At 40.1% G+C, this 13,828-nt stretch overlaps 1 protein-coding gene across 4 annotated transcripts in view; it reads right to left on the bottom strand.

The window, feature by feature from the left end:
• Positions 1-13,828, bottom strand: part of ccdc149a (coiled-coil domain containing 149a) — a 142,470-nt gene that overhangs the window by 42,371 nt on the left and 86,271 nt on the right. The window lies entirely within an intron of this gene.

The raw sequence follows: 13,828 nt of genomic DNA, 5'->3' as shown, positions 1-13,828 counted from the left end.
ACAATGTGAATGTTAAATATTAAAAAATAAGAAGCACCAACAAAAGCGTGCATGACAAAAGGGCATTGACAAAACAGCACAATGACAAATGTGCACAGCAATACGTGAGCAAAGTTAAAGGCCTGGGGCCTCATGTATAAACGGTGCGTACGCACAGAAATGTTGCGTACGAACGTTTCCACGCTCAAATCGCAATGTATAAAACCTAAACTTGGCATAAAGCCACGCACATTTCCACGGTACCTCATACCCTGGCGTACGCAATTTCTCCGCTCGGTTTTGCAGACTGGCGGCACCCAGCATCAAAGCAGTGCTACTGTTACTGTGCGGTCACCCTTTTTTTCTTAGACCCACATTCCCGACGCGGCTTTATAAATACACTGAAATTAACTGCATATTGTTTATTAGTGTAATGCATCTGATTGTAATTAACCTGTAGCTATATAATGGTCCAGGGAATAGCCATAGTATTCCAAATACCATAACTGTTTTAGCGTTGTTACGCTCACTGCATCTTCTTCTTCTTTCAGCTGCTCCCGTTAAGGGTTGCCACAGCAGATCATCTTTTTCCACATTACTCTCACTGCACCACTCGGAGTATTTATGTCACTGTATCTGAGTGGGGAATCACAGCAGCAGCTGATCGGAAACAGAATTATCGGTATACAGTTTCAAGCACACACTACCTCAGCCACGGCAAAACGCGTCAAAGTCTTTCCTGTACGGACCTCGCGTTTCAGAACCAGTTTCATCCCAAGAACTATAAACGCACTCAATCAGTCCATCAAGTGCTCCTTGTAGAACTGTTTGTACTTATAAGTACAATTACCCCACTGTGAACTTGCACTACAGTTATAATATTGCACAACCTGCGCCACTTTATAAAGCGCGTATGATGACGATATCATTTTTAAGATGAAATGCAGCAAAATATGTTGCTTATAGTATACAGATAAAACTTTAACTTCATTTACATAATCTGTATTGTTAATAATTAAATATGTGAGGACACGGTGCCGCAGCGCTAACTAGTTCACGGATAGCTCCTGCCTTGCGCTGTATTATTGCTGGTGCTGACGCGACACTGGAAGGATAGACGGATAGAATAATTAAACATGTACTACGAAGATATTTCAATGTTCCTTAAAAGTTTTGAAGAATCAGCGTTCTAAGCTTACAGATGGCTTAACGTCTATTACAGAGCTGATTGTGTGGCAATTGGGTATTTGGAGAAAAAAAAGTAAGGACAGGAATTGGAGGTTAGTACGTTTAAAAGAGACAGTACTTCTGTATTAAATTATTTCATCGAAGGTCACACATGGCGGAGCAAGCCTCTTGCGTGAGATATGAACAATCACTGCGCCACCGTGTTCCCATGTTTAATAACATGCTTTCATTCCTATCATCATGAAAAAGATATCACGTATACATCTCAGTATTTTAACTATTCAGAGAGCTGTAATATCACGAATGTAATGGATTCTGTGTCCTGTCGGAGAAAGAGAAAGAACGGAAGCACGTAGTGATTCACACACATACAGCACATAGAAGATCAAACACAGAACAAAGCATTTAACGTGCTACTTGAGAAACTAGTAAAATAAACGATTTTAAGATGAAGTTTATGATGTTCTACTTTAATGGCAAAATAAACTACGTGATTAAAGTGGAAATTTCGAGATTAAAGTTGACATTTTGTGCTTTTTTCCCCACTGTGTGCCTATTTTTTTTCTCTGTACCCTAATAAGCTTTCATATGACACTCAGACGGTCCGCTACGAGTCGCCTTTTCACGCCGACTTTGATATGTGACAACTTCTTTTTTATTTCAGGCACTGTGCGACTTTGTGAACTTGAGCTTTCGAGTTTCTCCGACACTATGACACTCGATCAACTTTCTTTTGTTGATTATACCACTGTTTAAACCAACAAATAGTTCGTTTTTCCTTTGCCTCCACTAGGTATTCGCTGAAATTCTTATATTTTCCCCCGTGCTTTTCCCATTGTCTTTTCACAGAAGGCTATTTATATTGATTTGCATATTCAAAGAGGCATAATTCTGGGAGGAGTTGGGGCGGGACAGAAGGTGCGTGCACGTGCGTTACTTTTCACGCTGATCGGGATTTATGTAGTGGAAGAACGGGAAAGTTTGCGTACGCACAGATTCTTGCATCTGGATTTTTCTGTGCGTACGCACAGTCCCGCTTTTGTGCTTACACCATGTTATAGTGTGAGTTCTACGCACGGCGTTATACATGGGGCCCCTGGTCTTTTCATCTAAGGCAGCTGCAATGGAGGAACATACAGGAATTTAATGTATTGGACACATACAACACCACAAATCCCATGTACATTAAAATGTTATTAGCTTCTAGTTAATGTTCCTTTTTGGTAACATTCCTGCTGTTTTTGAAGACCTTGTGAATATTTTTAAACATAAAACATATCACAAAAATAAATAGAAAATGTGATTTCTCAATGGGATTAAGGTCTGGGAGTTTCCTGGCAATGGACCCAAAATTTCAATGTTTTGGTTTCCTGAGCCACTTAGTTATCACTTTTGCATTATGGCACGGTGCTCCATCATGCTGGAAAAGGCATTGTTCATCACCAAACTGTTCTTGGATGGTTGAGAGAAGTTACTCTCGGAGGATGTTTTGTACCATTCTTTATTCAAGGCTGTGTTAGGCAAAATTGTGAGTGAGCCCACTCCCTTGGCTGAGAAGCAACCCCACACATGAATGGTCTCAGGATGCTTTACTGTTGGCATGACACAGGACTGATGGTAGCGCTCACCTTTTCTTCTTTTTTCCAGATGCCCCAAACAATCGGAAAGGGGACTCATCAGAGAAAATTACTTTACCCCAGCCCTCAGCAGTCCAATCCCTGTACCTTGTGCAGAATATCAGTCTGATGTTTTTCTTAGAGAGAAGTGGCTTCTTTGTTGCCCTTCTTGACACCTCGCCATCCTCTAAAAGTCTTCGCCTCACTGTATATTGCAGATGCACTCACATCTGCCTACTGCCATTCCTGAGCAAGCTCTGCACTGGTGGTGCCCCAATCCCGCAGCTGAATCAACTTTAGGGGACGGTCTTGGTGCTTGCTGGACTTTCTTGGACGCCCTGAAGCCTTCTTCACAACGGCAGTGAAAATGGGTTTTTTGGGATTAAGTTCATTTTCATGGCAAAGAGGGACTTTGCAATTAATTGCAATTCATCTGATCACTCTTCATAATATTCTGGAGTATATGCAAATTGCCATCATAAAAACTACAGCAGCAAACTTTGTGAAAATTAATATTTGTGTCATTCTCAAAACTTTTGGTCACAATACAATACAATACAATACAATACAATTTATTTTTGTATAGCCTAAAATCACACAAGAAGTGCCGCAATGGGCTTTAACAGGCCCTGACTCTTGACAGTCCCCCAGCCTTGACTCTCTAAGAAGACAGGGAAAGTATACAACTGTATACTATCACCTTAAAAGTAATGTCTTTGTGTATAGACTTGTGTGTTAACTTGTGTGCATTTTTAGTATTTTGTTCTCTTTTTTATTTAGTTTTAGTTTTTCAGCAAATAACTTTTAATTTTTGTCACTCCAAAGATGCCTACATGGAGAGAGTTTTCTTTATAGTTGTCAAATACCGTTTCATTCATGTAGTACCTATCAACTTAATACATACAGTTTTACTGTCTGCAAAAGTTTTATTTTCTCATGATAATGTGACATTTTGAGACTTCAAGTGTAATTAAAAAATGCAAGAACCAAATAACAAGTGTGCTCTGATGTCATTTAACCTGCAACAAAGTTTAAGCAAATAGTTATTTAATTTTAAAAACCTTTTCTTTTATATTTTTGAGATTCTATTTGCCAGCAGTAAGATCACCACACACACATACTCTTATTTTGTATTTATTTTTTACATCTCCTGCTGTGGACTACACGTTACCTACCCTTTTTGAAATTTTGAAAGTGTATTTTTATGGGAATTTTTACTTTTCTTATTTTTTTAAATACTATTGAAGTTACTACGTGAACTCCGGTTTCCTCCCACAGTCCAAAGACATGCAGGTTAGATGCATTGGTCTAAATTATCCCCAGTGTGTGCTTGGTGTGTGGGTGTGTGTGTGTGTGAGCGCCCTGCCCAGGGTTTGTTTCCTGCCTTGCGCCCTGTGTTGGCTGGGATTGGCTGCAGCAGACCCCCGTGACCCTGTAGTTAGGATATAGCGGGTTAGATAATGGATGGATGGATGGAGACAACAGTTTTTTCCCTATCTAAACTGCATTGCCACAAGCATACTATTTACATTAAATGCTGTTAGAGCAACATCTCAGATCATTCACTTAATAAGCAATATGCAAAACCTGGGGAGATTCCAGTAAGCCTAAATTGGGAGGATATCATTTAACAACACATGTAGAAGAAACAGATTTTAGCAATTGAGAGATTTTTAGTGGAGCATTTTGAACATTCTGCTATAAAACAATATCTGAAGTTACACACACTCAGTCCATACGTACATGGGGAGAACATTCAAACTCCATACAGACACTGATGAGGTTAGCAATCTAATTTGACGCTTAATAATAATAATAATAATAATACATTTTGTTTATGAGGCACCTTTCAAATGTTTAAAGCACTTCAAAAAATGGTCAAAGGAATACAAAGAAATACAAAGAATGTGTTGCCTCACTTACAGATGCAAACTCAACATTTTACATTTTTTCGTTTTTGCATTACATATCAAGCACTCTGCAATCGTTTTAGTCCTTTATTCCTGATGAGCCATATGTAAAGCATGTAACTCAAAGTTAGACAAAAAATGTTTGCTGCATAGTTCCAACACCAGAGTTTATTTCAATTGAGAAGATTTGGAACATTACTCTTGTTAAAATAAACTCTGAAATGGATGGCATACTTCAGAATTAACAGTGTCAATGAGCTCCCAAGCACAGCATGTCACAATCCACTGTAAAAAATGATCAGATTGCCATCAAAGTAGCTTTGTGACACTGGATCGCCCATGTTGAAACATCAGTACTAAAAACCTGATTAAAACCAAACATGTACTGTATGTGTAGCATTGGCTCTGTTGATAAAATTGACTACATGCATGCTTCTACTTAATCTGTCACTGCAAAGGTACTGTCAACAAACAAGTAATATATCTGTGGGAAGTAAGGTTAAGCTACTGAAATTCCTACCTTCTCTGATGTATAATGATAGTATTTTTTCCCAGTCTAAATACTGACTAAATTTGAAGCATGGGGGGTGGGTATTTCGCTTTTGACAAATCCTCCACTGCTCTATTTTTCAAACTGTTTAGCTGTATCTTCCAAAGTAGCATGTGGCATGTTTTAATTTAAGCGCTTTTTCATTGAGGTTTAGTGAACATTGCCAGTCGTTCACTGGCAATGGGCCATCTGTGACTGACAGAAATCCGCAGAACAAGTCATTGACAAGTGATGACATTTTATTATTTGTTCTCATTTCAAGAAGGGAAAGCTGACTGATGGATAAAATGACCAATGAAATCCACAGATTTAGACACCAGCAACGAGAGGTACTTGCACATGTGTATGAAACAATGCTCATTCCTAACTAAATTTATGGCTGTGCATTTTTAAATAACACTGAATGAATATACTGGTAACTGCATGCTTGCATGTACATTATGCAGTAAAACAAGTGTGGTGCAAAATCGAAATTAAAATTACAAAAATAGTTTTGTTTTCATTTTTATCTTCATGTCTTCAGTTTGTTCTAGTTTTTAGACATTGTGTCTTTTTTATTTTAGTAATTAGTTAACAAAATGATTATTTATTTTTTGTTTACAGCATATTTTCATTTTCATTAACCAGAATAACACTGAGGGAGCCTGCTCCTTTAACAGTAGAAGTACCTAAGCAAACGAAAAAACTCGTAAATTCGTCCCACCTTAAATCTCTTCGCACCTCTCCGTCAGCGTCTTTTGTCTTGTAAATGTGTCGATAAGCCCAAGCAACAAGCAGCTTGCTATCACATCCCCCCACCGCCGCACAGTTTTCTCAGCTCAAGCCTGTTTACCTGCGTGTCAGTTGCTTAGAGTTGTATAGAGTGAGAAGTCAAGCAAAATGACACCTTTTACAAATACTATATTGTTATTTGGAACACATGAATTTCATATGTGTTCCATGTCTACAACAATCTATGTAAACACATCATTAAAATAGAAACGTTTGTCATGTTTTAGTAATAAATGACAAAATATAGACATGAAGTGTATAATGTTTGAAGCCTGAAGTCCAAATAACAGGTAAACACTTTCACAAAAGGTACAAATATAACAGAACAAGTTCGCTTCTATTCAACAATATAACTACAGAAAAAGAACCCAAGCGCACTTGTTCTGTTATATTTGAACCTTTCAAAGGCTTTCAAAATAATCAGAAATCTGAATAGCACAATTAATTGACAAAGAAATAAAAAAATAAGATAGAAAAAAAAAAAGATTTATTAGTTAGTGTCAATGCTGGCTATTCAAAATGACATAGCAGGAGAAAAAAAATTACATAAAATATTCAGTTTTAATTGATACAAAATATTAACAAATTAAAATACTTATAATCTTAAGAACATATAGTTCATTGTAATTTTTCATAAGTGCCTGACTATTGTATGACGGTTAGAACTGCAGTAAAAGTAAGCAGTAACTAATATGTTAAAATTTTTACACAAAGGGTAAACTATTGTCCAGTGCAAAGAGTTAATTAAAATTCCTACTTGCGTGTGCTAAATAAAGTATGGCACAGTGGCACATCCTGTCTTCACTCAGCCACACTGGCTTCTGCCTTGATCCTAGCTCTATCCTTCCTCTTTTATTTTCTGTTTATCCTCATGATTCTTTCTCCTTTTTTTTTTTTTAACTTCCTTTCGGCTTCCTTTTACATCCATGTATGCAGTGCAAAATGTGAAACAGTTTAAATAATCAAGCAATCAGCTCGCCTCCACACCAAACATCCACTGCCACATCCATGGAATCCAAAATGTACTTTCTGTTATAAAAATCTGCACAATGCCATGGACCCCTAAAATTCATCACCACAAAAAGAAGACATGAAAAGAAATAATATAGTGAACCATGTACAATGTCAACCTCCTCCATATTTGTTCCATTATGATCCAATTTACTGTGCTGCACATGCATTTAAACTGACCAAGGCATGTGTTGAATCCATGGCTTGAAGTGGGCAGCACTTCACTAGTTCTACTCTGTGAACCAGAGCGTAGTGGTGCATCGTGGTATGACCTCCAAGGGGACACCCAATTTCTCTGCAATATTGCATGTACTTCCCCAACAATGGCCCCCATTACTCGAATATGTATTGTACAGTATATAACCTAGTTTAACAATACTAGGGTGACAACCACACCACTGAATTTGTATGAATTTCATGAGATATTAAAAGGTGCAAAAAGAAGTTGACATAATAGGTAGTACTGCGTGTACTCAAGGATGCAACTTGCTTAGCACGTTTTCTTTGAGCTTTGCCAAATTTTCATCCTCACATTTCGGCCTTCACTTGCATAAACCTGCAGTCTCATTTCTCTGTGTGATTCCTTCTCAGTGCTCAGCAAAAAAGGACACTGAGCCAAAGAACAGCCCACTTGCTACAGTAATATTACCAACAAATATCAAAAATAAAAATCACGGATTGGGTAATTGGCTTTTTCCTATAATGTCCACAGATTAAAAAAAAAATGTTTGGGATTTTGGGGTATTTAGTTTTTAACCCCTAAATATGGTGAGTATGGCAACATGCTGTACATGTTCCCAACCTCAACCCCAAAAGTTTATTTTTTACAATACGCACTTTCTTACTGGGAAATATTGTTTTTGATAAAGAGAGAGCAAGTCAGTCAGTCAACTTTGCATATAGACAAAGTGTAACGGTTGGCTACAGGCACTATCTGGCCAGGATACCAACTTCTCTTTTTATTTCAAAACATTCCAATATATATCAATAAATCGTTTTTTAAACAGTTAGATTCAACAATAACCTCATTCATTTGGAACTCAAAACACCCACGTATCCGAAGAGCGACCCTACAAAGACCTCAGGCAGAAGGTGGCATGGCTTTACCTAATTTTCAGTTTTATTACTGGGCAGCAAACATACAAGCCATAAAAACCTGGACACAAATAAATGAACATACACAGGCTTGGTCCGCAATAGAAGTAAAATCCTGTAGTACTTCTTTATATTCCCTGCTCTGCTCTCCAATAAATGAAAGTTATTGCAAAAAAACTAATAACCCAATTGTACTTTACTCACTCAGACTATGGAACCAAATTAGAAAGCATTTTAAGATGGAAAATCTTTTATCAGTGGCACCTCTGCAAGAGAACCACCTCTTTCAACCTTCGCAAGTATATCCAGTTTTTAATACCTGGAAATGTTTTGGGATTAAAATGCTCAGAGATCTTTATATAGACAAAATATTTACATCTTTTGAACAATTACGTTCAAAATTCAACCTCCCAGCTACACATTTCTTTTACTATCTTCAAATTAGAAATTTTGTTAAACAGAAATTGCCCGATTTCCCCCACCTTGCATCCTCCACATTGCTGGAAAAAATACTGCTCAATTTCGAGGAAATAAACACTATTTCCGCAATATATAAAATCTTATTAGAGTCCCTACCTTTCAAAGATCCAAGAGGACATTGGGAAGAAGATCTCTTAATCAATATATCAGAAAAGGAGTGGAAGGTAGCAAAGCAGAGAATTCACTCGAGTTCTATATGCGCAAAGCATAGAATTATTCAACTAAAAATTATATATCGAGCTCATCTGTCTCCCTTAAAACTGTCCAAAATGTTTCCAGGGCAGGATCCAACCTGCGAATGCTGCAACCAAGCTCCTGCCTCACTGGGTCACATGTTCTGGGCCTGCACCAAACTAACATCATTTTGGACAAAAATTTTTAAGTGCCTTTCAGACAGCCTTGGTATCACAATCCCTCCTAACCCATTAACAGCTGTGTTCCGTGTTCTTCCAGATGGACTTGAATTGGAGAAGGACAAGCAAACAGTGATTGCATTCACTACACTTTTGGCACGCAGACTTATTTTGTTAAATTGGAAGAATCCTAATTCTCCTCTTATAAGTCAGTGGGAAACCGATGTTTTATATTATTTGAAATTGGAAAAAATCAAATTCTCAGTCAGAGGATCTGTACAAAATTTTTTCAAAACCTGGCAGGATTTAATCAATATTATTTTAGAATAAGAGAAATAACTATTACCGCATTTAACTCCCTTCTCCATCTCTTATTTACATATATATTTACTTCTCCCTTTCTTTTGTTTAATGTTGCCTTATTAAAAAGCCTTAAGCAATTTTCCTTTAGCTAAGCTCTCGTTCTCAGGGGTGGGGTTTGATTTGTCTTCAATTTTGTTGGGTTATAAATTGATCTGTTTGTATGGAATGATTACAATGAAAATTAATAAAATAAAAATATAAAAAAAAAAAAAAAAAAAAAAGAAAGGAAGGACCAGGGGAGAGGCTATCGGTGAGGGAATACCACCCCAGGGACAGTAGAGAGCAGCCCTCCTGGGCAGATTCCCGCTGGGCATGCTGGGAGGTGGAGTTTGGTACAGCCCTGCTGGGTTCCTTGGGGGCTGCCAGGGGGAGCTGCAGAGCCCTATAGTGGACTTCTACAACACCTGGAAGTGATTACAGGTAATCTTGATGAGCCACCTGGAACACTCCCAGAACCTGAATAAAAGGAGTCACCTCACTCCATCTGGAGAGCCAGAGTCGGGACGAGGTGGATGAAGCTTGTCTGAGAGGGAGTGGTGGCAGAAGGATGCAACAAGGAAAAGAGAAGGAAGATAGGAAGGAAAGGCTGACTTCTGGTATTGTGTTTGGGAACAGTGGCACTGTGTGGAACAAGAGAAAAGTGTCCCCCACAGGAATAAAGGTGTCTTGTGTGCTGTACTTGGCTTCTATGTCTGGTGTGTCCAGGGCGTGGGGAGCTGTATGCCTCTTGGTGGTCCACTATATATATGTTATAATATATACAAGGGGGGACCCAAAAATAACCGGAATTTTGTTGTTGTTAGGTTGGTACTTGTAGTACATGGTTGGGCCGCTAGGGCGATCTAGTTACACTCCTCACAAGTCAGTCTGCCAAGTGCCATCAGTGTGGAAGGTTGTGCTTGTGTTCAGTGAATTTTTTTGTAAAAGTAGTTTTGTGCAAGCGTCATTTTTTTACGATGGCCGATTATCGTGAGCAACGCGCGGCAGTGAAATTTTGTTTTCTTCTTGAAAAAAGTGTTGCAGAAACTATTGTTAGAAACGGTATGACAACCCCGAACCACCCACCCTACTCACCGGATTTAGCTCCGTGTGATTTCTTTTCGTTCCCTCGGATGAAAAAAGACTTGAAAGGAAGGCGTTTTGCTGACGTCGAAGAGGTAAAACAAGAAACGACCAGAGCATTAATGGGCATTACTTCAGACGAATTTAAAAAATGTTTCGAACAATGGAACAAACGGTTAGATAAGTGTATTTCCACCAATGGAGAGTACTTTGAAGGAGACAAATTGTAGTTTGTACAGAAAATTAAATTAAACACATTTTAAAAATATTTCCGGTTATTTTTGGGTCCCCCCTCGTATACAGTGTGTGTATATATATATATATATATATATATATATATATATATATATATATTGTGGCAGGCAGCCAGGGTCCATGCCCAGCCAGGACGCCCCTTCACTCAATATTCAGAGGGAGCAGCCCTGGACGGTGCAATACCTCACTCCGGACGCTAGATGGAGCCCCCCTGGGTTGAAACGGTGCCTTGGTTTCCTGCAGGGCTCCATGGGAATTGGAGTTGGGTGCAGCCCTGTTGGGTCCCGCAGGCACCGCCAGGGGGTGCTGCAGCTGGGACTCCTGAGCCTGTATGGGCAGCGCATTCGCCACACCCAGAAGTGGACTATAAAAGTGGACCTGGGTGGACTATAAAAGGGCCCAGCAACCACCACTCAATGGCCAGAGTCGGGAGGAGGAGAACAAACTTTAGAGGAGGAGTGGAGGTGCCAAAGGAGAGTGTTTAAGTGCGTTATTTGTGTCTTTTGGGACTGTGTTGTGCCTATGGGGTCACAGGGAAGACGTGCCCCACAGGTGAAGAAAAGTAAAAGTTTGTTTATTCTTATACGTGCCTCCAGTGTGAGTCTGTGTCGGGTCAGGCGCCTATATAGCACCTTTGTTACTATATATATATATATATATATATATATATATATATATCTATATCACCTCAATCTGGTCGGGACGTCCCAGGATGGGAAGATTGGATAAGGGCAGTCTTTCCAGGGCACTGCCTCCCCCAGGATGCTAGGTGACAGCTCCCCTGGACAGTAAATGTACCCCGAATTCCCGCAGGGCATCATGGGACGTGGAGTCCATTTTCTCAGCCCTAATGGGTGCCGTGGGTGCCTCCAGGGGGAGCTCCTAAAGGACCTGGGGACTCTTATGTTTCCTACAACCTGGAAGTACTTTGGAGTCACGAGGACGGAAGCCCACAGTACTTCCGTGATATTTGAGGACTGATGATGTGGCGTTTGACCCGGAAAAAGAGAAGAAGCACTTCCGGGTCAAGGAATATAAAAAGGACTGTTGGAGACCCAGCAGAGAGAGCTGGAGTTGGGTGGTTGGGTAACAAAGCTGCTGGGAGTGGAGGCTTATTGATTATTGTTATTAATTATTGAATATTGTGGAACTGTGGTGCTTTGTGCAATTTACTTGAAGAAAATATTAAAATTCTTTTTGGTGCTTTTTAACGTGTGTCCTGGACGTCTGTCTGTGGGGTTTCACAGGGCAACAGCGACCCCTAGCATCCACAATATATGGCATAGCATTTGTAGTCTGAATCACAATCTGATTGTATGGGTGGTTACTTACCAGGTATCGTTTGTGGTTGGCAAACATCCGCCACGGTGCCCTCTCAGTTGCAAGAAGCAGATCATAGAATGTTGCATAGTTTACTGTCAAATAATGCAAATAGTACACGACACATGTTTCGCCCTTATTTGAGCTCATCAGGCGTACACATACTCACTGCACCCCTCTCGGGGATCGAACCTCGGACGTCAGCGTCAGAGGCGAAGCCTCTTTACGTTGCGCCATGTCGTGTGGTTTGTTTATTTGACAGCCTGGAGATCGGGGTAATTACATTCATAGCATTTGTAGTCTGAATCACAATCTGATTGTATGGGTGGTTACCTACCAGGTAACGCTTGTGGTTGGTCTGCAAGTCGGCAAACATCCGCCACGGTGCCCGCTTAGTTGCAAGAAGCAGATCATAGAATGTTCGCGTCTCGGCCACTCGCGTTGTGAAGGGGGTAGCTGAACGCACACTTTTGGACAGATCACCTGCTTGCTTACTGCTCCTCCTGCCGTGCAGTGTGTTGATTCTCGCGCTGCGCGTTGATCATTTCAAAGCCTGTACAGCAGCTGTCCTTTCTTTGCTCGCTTACCCCATTGGGGTGCGCTAAGCACTTGTTAATTTGCGTCTCTGCCGCTTGCGTTGTGGGGGGGGGGCTGAACACATGTAAACGATATGCGGAAGGATCAGCTGCTGTCTTCCTGCTGCTGAGCTACATGTTCTGCTTGTCACGCTGCGCGTCGATCATTTAAAAGTCTGTACAGCAGCTGCCCTTTTGTCTCACTGTTTTGTTTTGTGGGACGTCAAAGTGTCTCTCGCGGGACGTCCAGGCTGATTATTACTTTCCTTATTTTCTGAATTTGCACATAGATTATTTTTGTTCTCTTGTGCATCCTTTTTTGCGTTCTTTTCTCTCTAATGCTTTCTTGTCTCTTTTCGACGCGCTGCTCTTTCTTCTTCGCTTAGTCATTCATGTGCCATCTAGAACGTATAACATTTTTAAGAGCTGGGAGTACATGAAGTGTGTCTGCCAAAAGCATTCCAACAACTGCGAGGTCAGATGTCTGTGAACTTTTTAAAAATTGTTTGTAAGTAGGGCGTGACGTGCTAAAGGCACCATCTCAGAGGTCTTGCTTCCTAAGGTTGTAATGTGACGTCAAAGTGTCTCTCCGAGATGATCACGTCTCAACCCAAGATTTTTTTTCTATAATATATATATATATTTATATGTGCATATATATATATATATATATATATATATATATATATATATAAACAGTACATATATGTGACGTCAAAGTGTCTCTCCGAGATGATCATGTCTCAACCCAAGATTTTTTTTATATAATATATATATATTTATATGTGCATATATATATATATATATATACATACATATATATATATATATATATATATAGTAGAACGAGCCTCGGACTCAGACAGGAAGACATGTTATAAAGCACCACCACGCGTTTATTTTACAGTTAATATTTACAACAGTCAAAAAGTGCACAAACAAACCCCCAAGATACTCCCCCAAAGTCCAGACCTCTCACACTCTGCCTTATCTCTTCAGGCCACCTCCACTCTCTTCTCCAGACCGTGTCATTCTCCTCACCCGAGTCCAGCCCTCAATGAAGGGAGGCGGCCCCTTTAATAAGCACCCATATGTACTCCAGGTGTCCTCCTGCAATCTTCCACCGACACGCCCCAGTGTACATCCCCGGAAGTACTCCTGGTGTTCCTGCTCTTCTTCCCCCCAGCACTTCCAGGTGTTGCGGAAGTGCTGAGGTCCAGGGCTCTCCAGGCATTGGGGCACCCCCTGGCGGTGACCACAGGCCCCTACAGGGTTGAGCTTCAAAGCCCTCTACCCATGG

Source organism: Erpetoichthys calabaricus, chromosome 5, assembly GCF_900747795.2.
Source record: "Erpetoichthys calabaricus chromosome 5, fErpCal1.3, whole genome shotgun sequence".
Lineage (NCBI taxonomy): Eukaryota > Metazoa > Chordata > Cladistia > Polypteriformes > Polypteridae > Erpetoichthys > Erpetoichthys calabaricus.
The sequence above is the reverse complement of the archived record's forward strand: the minus strand, read 5'-3'. Positions and strand labels throughout refer to the sequence as shown.